We start from the raw sequence: 14,944 nt of genomic DNA, 5'->3' as shown, positions 1-14,944 counted from the left end.
AGCTAGACAAGTGTTTCTTGTGAAAGTTTGGCGAGGGGGGACCATAGATTGAAGCTCAGTCGAACACTTTCCATGAAAATAACGATACATCAGAGACAAACTCGCAACATCTCTTCTGTGAGATAGAGGTTGCAGCGAAGAGAAAAGGACATCTCCTACGAGGCTACGAAGTCTATTTTGAACTCTATCAAGGCAGGACACGTCCTTTCTAGCAGCTCCTGCCCAGATGTGGCAACAGTATTCCATCCTTGGACGTACCTGGCTCTTATATAGATAGAGAATAGCATCAGCAGTGAGATATTTACCGGATCGATAGAAAGATCCCACCATTTTTCCAGCGGCCTTGGGAACAGATTTGATGTACGTGTTCAATTTAAGATCAGGAGTAACAGTCAAGCCCAGAAGCTTGTCAAAACTTGAGGCCTCCTTAGGACGAGAGCCATTCATTTCAATTGATGCCAGATGTGGATTAGAATGTTGATGATGTAAAGAGAGAAGCTTGGTTTTAGATGCATTAAAAGTGACCAGCCACTCCTTTCCCCATTGTACTACGTGCTCAAGATCAAAGGAGAGAGAATTGGAGAGAACTTGGTCGTTTACTGTCTTAGATGTGCTATCATAAATGGTAGTGTCGTCAGCATAAATATCTACAAATGATGTAAGGATGTGATTTGGAAGATCATTAATGTAGATCAGGAAAAGAGTTGGGCCCAGGATGGACCCCTGAGGGACACCTGCATTAATACTGTGAGCTTCTGATTTTTGCCCCTCAACTACTACTCTTATGAATCTATCAGAAAGAAATGATTTAATAATTGAGAAGACTTTTCCAGCTATACCATAGCTAGCGATCTTATGAAGTAAACCTTTATGCCATACCCTATCAAAGGCTTTAGATATGTCGAGCAATTGCCCTAGAAAGATTGCCACCGTCGAGAGATTTGCAAATCCTATGCGATATAACTGTAAGCACATCTGCTGTAGATCTAGCAGAACGGAAACCATATTGAGTGTCACTAAGAAGGTTATTTTTGTTGAGATGGTTGATTACTTCTGTATTTAACACAGATTCTAGCAACTTACTCATGATGCACAGGAGACTTATTGGCCTGTACTGAGAGGGGGATGAGCGATAACCTGAATTCTTAAATACAGGGCATACTGATGAAATTTTCCAGGGAGATGGGAAACTATTCTCCTTAAGACAACGTTTAAACAGTTTTGTAAGTATGGGCGCTAGTTCAGGTTGAAGTTTTTTGAGTACTATAATTGGAATACCGTCAGGGCCAGTTGCTTTACTGGAATCAAGGTTTTTGATTAGCTTCGCAACATCACGTACAGATATACGTATATCACATAGCGTGTTTTCTGATACAGGAGGAAATATTGGGGGTTGGCGGCCTTGATCGCAAAGGGTAGAATTAGCTGCAAAGTTCTTTACAAAGAGTTTGGCTTTGTCTGATGCTGACGAGATTACCTCAGGTCCATTGATAATAGTTGGGATGGAGCACACGCTTCTGTTCAGGATTCTGTTTGCTATTTGCCAAAACTGGTGGGAACCAAGCCGCTGCTCAGCTACTTTGGACTTAACAGATTGAGCATACAACTCTCTTGCGTTCTTTATTACTTTCTTACAATGGTTGCTGGCAGTCTTGAAAGCGGCTTTAATTTCCATACATCTATTACGTTTGAAGCAGTGGAAAAAGTGATTTCTGTGCGCAATGGCAGCAGCAAATTCTGGAGAGAACCATGGCTGGCTGTTAGGTTTTTGCTGAAACTTTTTAGAGGGTATGAAACGGTCAATACCTACAATTAACCATTCCGTCAGGTCTAATACTATAGAGGACACATCCTTTTTAAACATGGAATGCAGAGGTAGATCAGATATAAATGTACGGAAGCTATCCCAGTCAGCCTTAGTGTATCGATATACTGTACGATGAAGAGGTACGTCTGGGGACTTATTACATTTCATTTTTATCTTAATTGATACAACAGAGTGGTCGGAATATCCAAGAGGCGACAGAACAGAAACTGAACATAGTTCACGGCAAGTTGTGAGAAAAAGGTCTAGTAGGCTTGCATACTGGCCGTCACTGGCACACTGTGGGTTCCTGAACAATCTGAGTGAGGTCATAGGCAATGGAGAAATCATGACAGAACCTCCCCTCATCATCGGTCTTGTTTGAGTGGGTCAACCATTCGACGTTGTGAACATTGAAGTCTCCACATACGTGAATGTTAGCTGAAGGATAAGCAGATAGGACTTGGTCAATTTTCTCAGATATGCTTTGAAAGACAGTAACTCCGCTGTTATGGGGGCGATAGAGAGTAAATATAAATGCAGTAGTGTGAGCTAAAGCAACCCGGAAGCACATATAGGGTAAGTTAGGATCTTCCCTGGAGATGTCCCTACCATATATATATATATAGTAGTCTTGTGTATATGTGTGTGAAACGGTCTCTACCAAACTTCTATGTCAATTTTGGTCTACGGACTTGAAATTTTGGTCTACGGACTTGAAACTTGATATATAGAGGGATCAGACATGGGAAGAAATTCGATTTTTTATTTTAGCCAGTAAAAATAGTTGCTTTGCTTATAGTTAAAATGGAAAAAATGTGAACTTGACAGGCGTAAATAGATTTCAAGTGTCTACGCATGCGTAACTATAAATTTATACGTTTAAGTCGGTCAGTTTTAAAGTTTTGATATCCATGTCTTGTTAGCTTAGATGCCAGCGAATATCGGTAGAGAGCTAAATATTTTAGTTTCAATTCTAGCTGATGGCTAAATCTGGTTTAGTATTATGAAACTGGGTTAGTGGTCCACATAAATGTACAGCATTATTATGTCATCAAATTATGTGATGGTGAAAAAAATGCGAAATGAAAAAATATATTTAAAATTAATGTAAGATTTCATTATAATTGAATTCGCCAAAAATGCTGAATCGAACGTAAATCGAACGAGTTTGTGTATGAAATTTACTTTAAAATTTTATATTATTGAAAAAAAAATGGTTCAGGAAATAAATACAGAAAACAAATATAAAAGAGATGGTTGAAAAAGTAACGCTTAATCTTGTTATAAAAAAGTCGAAAAGTTATTTTAAAATTCACACGTATATACAGCGATTAAGCTTAAAACGTTTGAATTTTAAAACCACGTTTGATGCTATGATTTATTTCAGTCTTTGAAACTAAGAAAGTTAATTAAAAAAAAAATTCTATGCAGTGAACAAATTAATATTGTTTTCGGTTTTTGTGAATATAAATGTTGCAATTTGATAACTTTAAGTTGCATAGTAAAACAGAAAAGCAAAAAAAAAAAAAAAAAACTTTTACTAAAAATACTTAAAAAATATAAGGAATCTCTGGTTAAACATGCATTAAAAGAAATTAAATTATGATATTAACTTCATCAAAATGCATTTCGGTTTCAGGTGTAATATTAAAAATTAGAATGTCTTTATACGAGGGTCGTTCCAAAAGTAAATCCTCTTATTTTCTTAACTGAAAAAGTTGAAGAGCTACGAAAACAGAAGTGGTACTATTAAAACGACCGACTTTTTGTGCGTCAGAATTTATTCTTCTGCATAGTTGCTACAATTTACAATGCCAGTAATTAAATGACGCATCTCTTTTTCTGATGCACTTTCATGATAGAGGTTGCTTTCTTAGAGCCTCATACCATCAAGATCATGAATGCATAAGTGCAGTCAACATAACAATGTAATTGACAATCCCTCTGATCAATTCAGGAAGAAGAAAATAGGAAACATTACGTTGGAATGCTTCTCGTAATTTTGCAACAAGTTTGGAAATAAACTGTCATTTCAAATGACTTTACAATTTATTAATTAATATTCATTAATATTAATTAATATTAAAACCCAGATTAGAAAAGGTTGGAGTTATTTACACCAAATAATTTATAAATAGAATTAAAACTACATTTTCTTAACAAAATTCATTATACATTTATAACAATAAGGTTTATTAATTGAAGTTACGGGGCTAATATACCTACTATACAAATAGCTTTCTTAGGGACTACAAATATAGTTGCATCTAATACGTTATTTGGTAGCGATTTGTGAGTTTTATGGCATCAGAATGACGTATACTTTTATAAAATGATTTTGCTAATACATTTCTTTGTTGATTATTTTATTTTATTTGTTTTGATTTATTATCGATCTGCAAAGCTACAAGAAATAATGATTTGATGACCAAACGATACCGCAATTAAATTTAACTCCCAGCATTTTGTCTTAAAATATAATTTGGTAAAAAAAAAAAAAAAAAAAAAAAAACGAAATAAAAAATCGGAAAAACAAATGAAAGTAAAATAAATCCTGGGCAGCGTCGGCTCAAGAAAATTAGCATAAAATAAAACGAGAATGATTCTTTCGGATTCTGGAACTCTTATGTTATCAAATAAATTGCCTTATTTGATGAATATTCAATAATGGGGCGGGAGATGGAGGTTCAATCTTGAAAATAATAGTACTTTATACTGCCTTGTGAAGTATTCAACGTCATAAGATGGAGATCAAGGGTGAGTGGAGTAATTTAAGGAAAGGAAATGTGCTAATACCTGAGCACGGAACTCTGAAAATTTTTATTCAATTTTGTCCAAATAAGGTCAGATATATTTATAGCAGATCCAAGGTTTCTTAGAATTAGAATTAGTCTATAATTCTTCTATCGATTTACACAATTTACGCCGTGAATGGTGTAGTTTCCCGATCGTAAAACGTGGGTAGACGACTTGGGATCGAAATTAAGATGTCTTTAGGGCAGCAGACAACTTGAAGCCCATATAAGAATTCGTTATCTTTCTATACTTGATAGTTTAATGTTAATCAACGTTTGTTTACCTAAGTCTTTTTTCTTATAGATTTTAATCCGACAAAATCCATGATAAAATTTTAATTGACTTTGGGTTTGAGTTTATTTGAAAAAAAAAAAAAAAAAAAAAAGCATCTCACTTCTTCTAATATACAGTATACTCACCAAACACTCCATCGGTTATTGAATTTTTACCACCCTTTTCCTTACCATATGCTTCGTAACACCTGCTCTTATTCACACCGGTACTATCACTCCTGCTTCGGTAACTCTCTCTCTCTCTCTCTCTCTCTCTCTCTCTCTCTCTCTCTCTCTCTCTCAATAGTCGGATGAAATAAATAGAGGAAAGAAAGACTGTAAGCAAAATGAAATAACGCCACAAGCAGTAATATTTTAATTGATAGATGAGAATAAAAATGGGAAAATAAAAAGGGAGGGAAGAGAGTATAGCCAACAAAAATCACTTAATTCTCTCGTTTTAATTTTTTCAAATATAATTGGCTCCTCGAGCTCACTCAAGTGCAGTGGGGGGTCCAACAGATCCAATTTTTTAAGACTTTTTATTAATAAATTAAATAGATTCTATATATAATGTCCATAAAATGTTAAATTTTTATCTATAAAATCATTTTTATATAAATACATTATTTTATAAAAATAATGATTTTTTTTACTTTAGCCGCCGGGTGCAATAGGATCAAGCATAGTTCTTGTATTGGAGAAATAATATCAACTGTGTGTAACAGTCCACATATAAAAACTTGAAGGAAAACAACTGATGTATTGCAAATTTAAGTTAGAATAAGTTTTTTATTGTTTTCTTTCCAAACCCTTTTTTATACTTACATATCAGTGGCGTACCAACTGTTTTGGCCGCCCGGGACAGGTGTAAGATTTACCCCCCTCCCCCGCTGGCATTTGATAACCTTTTAATCTTCAAATTCCATTAAGCCCTCAAAATATTTTCATGGAACTACAATCAAGGGTCTAATTTTAACTGCAGCTATTAGTCCTTGGTTTTCATCTTATTATAGTACTCCTATACATATACTTTTGTCGTCAAAGAAAACCAAAGATTCTTTAAAACAAAAACGTATTATTCAAATTATTGAAAAAAGTGTTATATTAAATTAACTGACAATGTAAACAAGTAAATAAAGTATACATATATATATAATCTCGAGAGAGAGAGAGAGGTGAATTTCTCATTTTATTTTCTATTTTAAATATTTGTTTTTGATCAATTTTCTATTCTGTTGAGTATTTTATTTTCAATTTTTGCACGATTCAGTCTTCAAAAATGTGCGCGAAAACAAATCTAAAAACGAGGCCTCTCACTCGTTCCTCAGGAAGAAGAAAAGAAAAGGGGAGGGCATTTTTCGCCATCTTGAATTTCTACGACACGTAAAATGTTAATATTTGAGATGAAATAAAGAGTGTTTAAAACTACTTTAAAACACCAATAAATGATTCAGGTATGTGGAAAAGTAACTTTTTAGCCAATGGTAACATGTATTTGAGGTAAATTTTTATTTTTTACCACTTTTTCTAAGCTAATAATTAAAAGAATAATTAAATACTTTTCTAAGTATTTCCTTATTTAACAAAATATTATAGAAAAATACAAGGAATGGCCAATTTGACTAAAGTAGTACGCAAGATTGTAGCCGCGAACGTATATAAAAAATGGAAAGGAACTCAAATTTTAGCAAAACGAAATTAGCGAGTCGACTGTGCAGCATAGCAAGGAAACAAACAACTGACTTTTGATAGCGACTACTAATAATAAGCGTGTTTTAATTTTTAACTCGTCTGTACTTGTTATAAATATGTTAATAATAGAGTGAAATAACTTTTTTTTCATTGTTTAAACTATAGTTTCACATAACATTTTAATAAACTATAGTTTCACATAACATTTTAATAAACTATAGTTTCACATAACATTTTAATAAACTATAGTTTCATATCACATTTTAATAAACTATAGTTTCACATAACATTTTAATAAACTATAGTTTTACATAACATTTTAATAACCAAAGATGTCATAAAAAGTGAATTTCATCGTCCTTTCTCTGCATAATTACCGAAACAAAATGAAATGAAAAATAAAACAAAAACAATGGAATGAAATAACTAAGAAATAATGTAAACTTCTAGAATAGCATAAAAAACAATTTTAATGTCTTTTTTTTGTTAGTGTGAAAAATGTAAATATAAAAAATGTAAATAATAAATAATAAAACAAAATTATCAAGTTATGGTAAAAAAGGTAACCTTGCCTTTGGTAATATTTTTTTTTTTTGCTTATTATTGTTTCACCCATTTTGGAAAAGAAAACGAAAAAAAAAAACTAATTTTTTTTCATTTCATTGTTTTGTTTTAGTAATTAGGTTGAAGTTTATGTAGAATAAAAAATCGAATGGTAAAACTTTTTTATTATATTTTCTTTAACTCTAGTACAATTTGTATCGTTGCCGTTGGAATTTCCAATTTTTAAAATAATTGCAATTTATAGCAGAGGTTAAATAAAAAAATTCAATTTCCAGAAACAAATTTCCATAGAAAAATCAACAAAACTATTCAAAGAAAATAACTTTTTGCTTAACTGCCCTAAAACGCTAGAATAGCTCGTATATAGAGGTTTATTCTACATTAAATTTACATGTGAAAATGACGCCTACTCTAAATTTTTAAATTTTTTTTTTTTTTGTTTATTTCTTCTCGCCTGGTGGATGAATTTCCAAACTATCTAAAAAAACAAAAAAGGGGGAGAAAAATTAAAAACAAAAAGAATAACTGTTACTTAAGGCAAGAGAAGTAACTGTTCTACCTAGTAAAAGAATGTATTTAACTTTTATAAAGGAAACAATCCGAACTTTCGCATTGCCTTAAAACAAAAGTTTAAACATGAAACAAAAATTAAAAATATGTCAGTAATTAATTTAAATTAATGAAATACATTTTGAATGACTTTAAAATAGGTTTGAAAATATTGGCAAATTTTCATTGTCATTTGTGCATCCTCTTAGCGTATGGGAAACTTGAAAACTAAATTCCCGAATGGAATCAAAAACATTATTTACCAAAAATAATGCCGTTAGTAGCCTGAGATTATATTACTTTATATTGCCATCCAAATCCATATTTTCTAAATAGCTTTACTCACGTCAGAGGTCCATCCTCAGCCCGACTCTCTTCCTGATCTACATCAATGATTTCCCAAAACACATATTAAGTCATTCGTTGATATCTATGCTGATGATACGGCCATCTACTGCAACACATCAGAGATTCTCTTTTCTCTGATCTTGAGCGCATGGTACAATGGGGGAAGAGGTGGCTAGTTACTTTTAATGCATCTAAAACCAAGCTTCTATCTTTACATCATCAACGCTCTGATCCCCATCTAGCATCAATTGAAATGAATAACTCTCGTTTTGGGAAAGCTCCATGTTTTGACAAGCTTTTGGGTTTGACCTTTACTCCTAATCTGAAATGGAACACGCACATAAAATCTGTTGCCAAGTTCGCTGGAAAATGGTAGGATCCTTCTATTGCTACAGTAGATATCTCACTGATGATGCAATTATCTATCTATATAAAAGCCAAGTACGTCCAAGGATGGAGTACTGCTGCAACATCTGGGCAGGAGCTGCTACAAACAGCTTATCCTGCATTAACTGAGTACAAAATAGACTTCGTAGCTTAGTGGGGGGATACCCTTTTCTCTTCCCTGCAACCTCTCTCCCACAGAAGAGACGTTGCAATCCTGTCTTTGTTTTATCGTTATTTCCATGGCAAGTGCTCGTCTGAGCTCCAATCTCTGGTCTCCCCTCGCCAATCTTTCACGAAAAACACCCGTCTAGCTGAAACCACTGTCAGTAATTTTCCCCACTCTTTATCTGTGCCTAAATCAAAACGTAGATTCCATGAACAAAGCTTCTTTCTTAGTGCACGTCTGTGGGACTCTCCCGTTTGCCTGTCTCCCACCTGACTACAACTTGGATGTCTTCAAGTCCAACATAAACAAATTCCTAATAAACCGCCTCCTTAATAATCCAATTTATCAAATCTCCATTACTAACGATTACTACGATATTATCCGATTGATTACTGTACACGCAATAGTACTTATCCATTAGTTGCCCCCGGGCCTTGATAAGTGGCGAAAAAAAAGTTATGAACACTACATAGGGACCGAGCAAAGCCGGGTGGAACTGCTAGTAATCAATAAAAAACGATTTTAAACATATTTTCGTGTTTTTTTTTTTCGAACCAAACAAAACCCGACTACGTTTACAGTAATTTAAATTTTTCTTTTTTGCTGTTTTGTCCGGTTTAAAAGCTGTATAAACTTTATCTTTGCGGGATTTCTTTTTTAGTACAGGTAAAACTTCTGTCTGCTTCTCGCGCCTTCTGATTAGCTAACGTTTCGGTATCTTCTAACTGTTTATGTAAATGGCCAGAAAATACAGAACAAAGAGTTGTGTTTGTCTGGTTCCGACGGAGTCAACACAGATTGCATCCGATTCATCTTTGTCCTCGAATTATTTGCTAATAATTTTTTATCATCTGCAGTTTTATCCTCTGTAGTTTTATCGTCTGTAGTTTTATCATCTGTAGTTTTATTATCTGTAGTTTTATCATCGGTAGTTTTATCACCTATAGTTTTATACTCTGTAGTTTTATCATCTGTAGTTTTATCATCCGTAGTGTTATCATCTGCAGTTTTATCATCTGCAGTTTTATCATCTGTAGTTTTATATGCACTTTTTAATCTGAACTTTCCATTTGCAGTTTTTCATCTGCACGTTTTGAATTGCACGCTTATAATCTGCAATTTTCGTCTGAACGTTTATCATCTGCAGTTTTATACTCTGTAGTTTTACCATCTGTAGTTTTATAATCTGTAGTTTTATAATCTGTAGGTTTATAATCTGTAGTTTTATAATCTGTAGGTTTATAATCTGTAGGTTTATAATCTGTAGTTTTATAATCTGTATTTTTATCATCTGCAGTTTTATCATTTGCCCTTTTTTAACTGCAGCTTTTTCATCTGCAACTTTATCATCAGCACTTTTTGTCTGCACCTTTTATCATCTGCACGTTCATACCCTTCACGGTTCTCATATTCACGTCTCTCATCTTTTATCCTTTTATCGGCACCTTTTTTTCATCTGCAATTCTTTCATTAGCACATTTATCATCTTCAACTTATTTTTTATCTGAACTTTTATCATCTGCAAATGACAATCACAGAAAGAACTCGTATCTATAACACTACAAAAAAGAATTTCCTTTTATTTCTTCGTATGCCTAGAGCACAAACAGAATGTCTAAACGGGACCGGACTGATTCTGTGCATGCTACAGTCTGGTTGTTTTAAAATCCGATATCATCTAATATTTATAATGAACAAACGTAATATTTTTTATTCCATTCAGCATTTTCAATTCATTAAAAAAAAAATTATTATTGCATTGCCAACCCATTTAACTAACTGACTCGTATCCTCGAATTGTTTTGAGCCTTGATAAGCGCTAACATATTAGTAAAAAACGTACCTACATAACCTTGCAACCTGTTGTATAAGAAAATCGAGTCATGGCCTATATTGAACCGATTTTGAAAGTATTCCATGTTTCTAATATGGTATCTGGTCGAATGCCAAGACATGCCAGGAAAAACGGCTTCGGTTTATCGGAATTCAGCCAAGAATTATCCAGCTCAGTGGTTGTCGGGAAAATCCAGGAAACATCTTTCTGATTTGATCCAAATAATTTAGTATAGAATCTCAACTTATGATTGATTAAAGAATGAACTATTTTTTTTATGAAAATACCGACGACAGGATTGATTTGGTTTTTAAAAATAAAAAATCATTTGATTTTGATCAGTCGTTTGCTTTTTATCGATTATTTATTATTAATGTTTGAATGATTTGAAATATATAAAAAAATTGTTTCTTTGAGGATGATTATGTAGTTTGCTTGAAGCATTATTCATAGTGTGAAAGGTCTGTAGTAAAATATAACAAGGTAAAAATAAGTACAATGGCAATATCTTTCAATAGTGATATTATTCTTTTACTACACAGACTGCATTGTCATGGCCCTCAAAACACAGCCCTAAATCAGCTGGTAAAGAACCTTCGGGGTAAAACTCCTGTGCAGCTTAGTTGTCATATTTTCGTAACTTACTAAATAGCTTTACTCACGTCAGGGGTCCATCCTCAGCCCGACTCTCTTCCTGATCTACATCAATGATTTCCCAAAACACATATTAAGTCATTCGTTGATATCTATGCTGATGATACGGCCATCTACTGCAACACATCAGAGATTCTCTTTTCTCTGATCTTGAGCGCATGGTACAATGGGGGAAGAGGTGGCTAGTTACTTTTAATGCATCTAAAACCAAGCTTCTATCTTTACATCATCAACGCTCTGATCCCCATCTAGCATCAATTGAAATGAATAACTCTCGTTTTGGGAAAGCTCCATGTTTTGACAAGCTTTTGGGTTTGACCTTTACTCCTAATCTGAAATGGAACACGCACATAAAATCTGTTGCCAAGTTCGCTGGAAAATGGTAGGATCCTTCTATTGCTACAGTAGATATCTCACTGCTGATGCAATTATCTATCTATATAAAAGCCAAGTACGTCCAAGGATGGAGTACTGCTGCAACATCTGGGCAGGAGCTGCTACAAACAGCTTATCCTGCATTAATTGAGTACAAAATAGATTTCGTAGCTTAGTGGGGGATACCCTTTTCTCTTCCCTGCAACCTCTCTCCCACAGAAGAGATGTTGCAATCCTGTCTTTGTTTTATCGTTATTTCCATGGCAAGTGCTCGTCTGAGCTCCAATCTCTGGTCTCCCCTCGCCAATCTTTCACGAAAAACACCCGTCTAGCTGAAACCACTGTCAGTAATTTCCCCACTCTTTATCTGTGCCTAAATCAAAACGTAGATTCCATGAACAAAGCTTCTTTCTTAGTGCACGTCTGTGGGACTATCCCGTTTGCCTGTCTCCCACCTGACTACAACTTGGATGTCTTCAACATAAACAAATTCCTAATAAACCACCTCCTTAAGTAATCCAATTTATCAAATCTCCATTACTAACGATTACTACGATATTATCCCATTGATTACTGTACACGCAATAGTACTTATCCATTAGTTGCCCCCGGGCCTTGATAAGTGGTGAAAAAAAAGTTATGAACAGTACATAGGGACCGAGCAAAGCCGGGTGGATCTGCTAGTAATCAATAAAAAACGATTTTAAACATATTTTCGTGTTTTTTGTTTTTTGTTTTTTTTTCGAACCAAACAAAACCCGACTACGTTTACATTAATTAAATTTTTTCTTTTTTGCTGTTTTGTCCGGTTTAAAAGCTGTATAAACTTTATCTTTGCGGGATTTCTTTTTTAGTACAGGTAAAACTTCTGTCTGCTTCTCGCGCCTTCTGATTAGCTAACGTTTCGGTATCTTCTAACTGTTTATATAAATGGCCAGAAAATATAGAACAAAGAGTTGTGTTTGTCTGGTTCCGACGGAGTCAACACAGATTGCATCCGATTCATCTTTGTCCTCGAATTATTTGCTAATAATGTTTGCGATTTTTCAAACAGAAGAATCGTCGAATTCAAAGTAAAACAAAAAAAAAAAATTATCAGTTTCGAACATATTTAAAAAAAATTTCCTCCTCATAATATTTTATGCTGCTCTGTTGTAAAACTTCGAAATTCAATATTAGTAACTTATAATATTTATTAATAATCGATTTTTACAACTTAAGTCAGATAGACAAACACTAATATGCATGTGTATATATATATATATATATATATATGTGTAGTAGCGTTCATGTGTCTGTGTGTACAACTCCCAATCATCAAGGAAATATAAAGCCATATGTGTACATCTCTCCTGGTCAAAAAATATAACGCCCATGATAGGATACTTCTCTCAACGGAGATATTAGATTTTATACGTAATTTCTATATATAGCATTCTTCAAACCACATCTACAGTGATTGAGGTACGGTCATTAGCATACCACATTAATTAGATCTATTTAAATAATTAGCTCGATGATATTACTTATTAGACATAATAGCTTTGTTTCAACTGTACTAATTAAAAAAAATGTAATTATTTAGTTTATTTAAATTTCAATTTATATTTGATTTAACTTATTTTATCAGAAATCTGAAATCGTTTCATTTTCTAACCAGAAAACCAAAGGGGAAATAACTGTGATAGTTTAATTGAAAAATTGTTTTAAACGGAGCATGTTAGTAAATATTTTTCTGGAATAGATTTGTTAACATTTCGAAATATTCTTCTAAGCTGAATTATTATTTTTATTTTTAATTCGCAGGAAATTTTTTTTCGCTTATTCTTAATTTTGAAGTAACCTTTTTTATTTGTTATAGTAAAGTGTAAATATGAAGAATCACTCGACCATCGAATATTTCTTTAAAATTATCACTTTTATACGTTTTCGGGGGCACTGAAAACGAAAATAACGTTTAACATTACGGCAAACGAGTAGTTTCCAAGATATGAAAAAATGTTAGTTTAAAAACATAGGAGATCACTTTTCTATAATAATTTAATGTAAAATTAGCACCCACTTTGTGGCCACCATTTGGGGGGGGGAGACTTTCTTTTCACCCTCGGACAATCTTTTGAAATTATCAGTAACGTGAAAACTTCCAGGAAACAAGTAGTTTATAGGATATGAAGAAATGCATTCACTCATTTGCCATAATTTTAAACGTTATTTTCGTGTTTAGCACCCCCGAAAACCTATGAAAGTGGTAATTTTAAAGGAATTTTCGAGGGTGGAGAGATTCTTCATATTTACCGAGAAAAATAATTAAAACTAATGTCCTCATTTACTTGCATCCCTACGAGGGCAGAGTTAGTCAGACACAGGGCCAATTTTCAATGTGAGCAAAATCCATCATCTTTTTTATGTTTATAAAATTTAATCGGTATTGCCCAGGATTTATTATAATAATTATACCATAGCAAGTGTGTTCAATTGCTTGCGAAACAGATTTTCTTTATAATTTATTTAATATCTTAAAATAAAAATGGTCAATGTTTACGACATGACCCAGCGTCGTTTAACTCCTAAACAAATAAAGACGTACTTTTGGGGGGCCTATTACGTTTAAGCAGAAGAAATTTAGAAAAAAAAATAACATTTTAGCGTGGAGGATAACTTTTCTATATAAATTTAACGTAAAATGAGCATTATTTTAAAATGAGCATTATTATTACATGTGTGTATGTTATTACATGTGTGTATGTTATTACATGTGTGTATGTTATTACATGTGTGTATGTTATGTTTACGAGAGCAAAAAAAAAAGCCAAAAAACTGAAATTAAATAAAGAACAAGTGAATTTATTGGAAGCCTGGAAAAATCATGGATTACAATAGAAAAAGGCGAGCATGAAAAGTAATATGGTTAAGCTTAAGCATGAAAAGTAATATGGTTAAGCTTAAGCATGGAAAGTAATATAGTTAAGCTTAAGCATGAAAAGTAATATGGTTAAGCTTAAGCATGAAAAGTTAAAGACTGCTTGTTAAAACTGGAAAAGAAAAGGACAAGATATTCTAGTAAAAAATAAATAAATTTAAATATTGCAGAATTAAGATTTTCTTTTAAATTCAATTTAACATTATATAATCAATTGTAGCATAATTAAATCCTTCCTACGATTTTTTCATGAAAGATTATATTTTGATCTTTGTATGGGGATTTATTTTCAATTTCATCTCCAAACATATATTAAAAGACTCCAAATGTATGGTCACATAATTTTCGTTAATTATACACGTCTCTGTCTTACATATATACATAAGTTATAAAATATATATTTTATATATTAAGTTACACACTAGTTTCCGCACTTCAACTTAGTAGTAGTTCATGGTTTCATCAGCTAATGCCCGGACTTCATTTAAACGAGGTTCGGCTGACTTCTATTTCCTGTTCTTTTCTGTTTTGTACAGAGTTAAGAGTTGAGCTTATCCTAACATACGCATGCTTGGAC

The sequence above is a fragment of the Euprymna scolopes genome, chromosome 44 (assembly GCF_053919585.1).
Source record: "Euprymna scolopes isolate OS-2025 chromosome 44, ASM5391958v1, whole genome shotgun sequence".
Classification (NCBI taxonomy): domain Eukaryota; kingdom Metazoa; phylum Mollusca; class Cephalopoda; order Sepiida; family Sepiolidae; genus Euprymna; species Euprymna scolopes.
The sequence above is the reverse complement of the archived record's forward strand: the minus strand, read 5'-3'. Positions refer to the sequence as shown.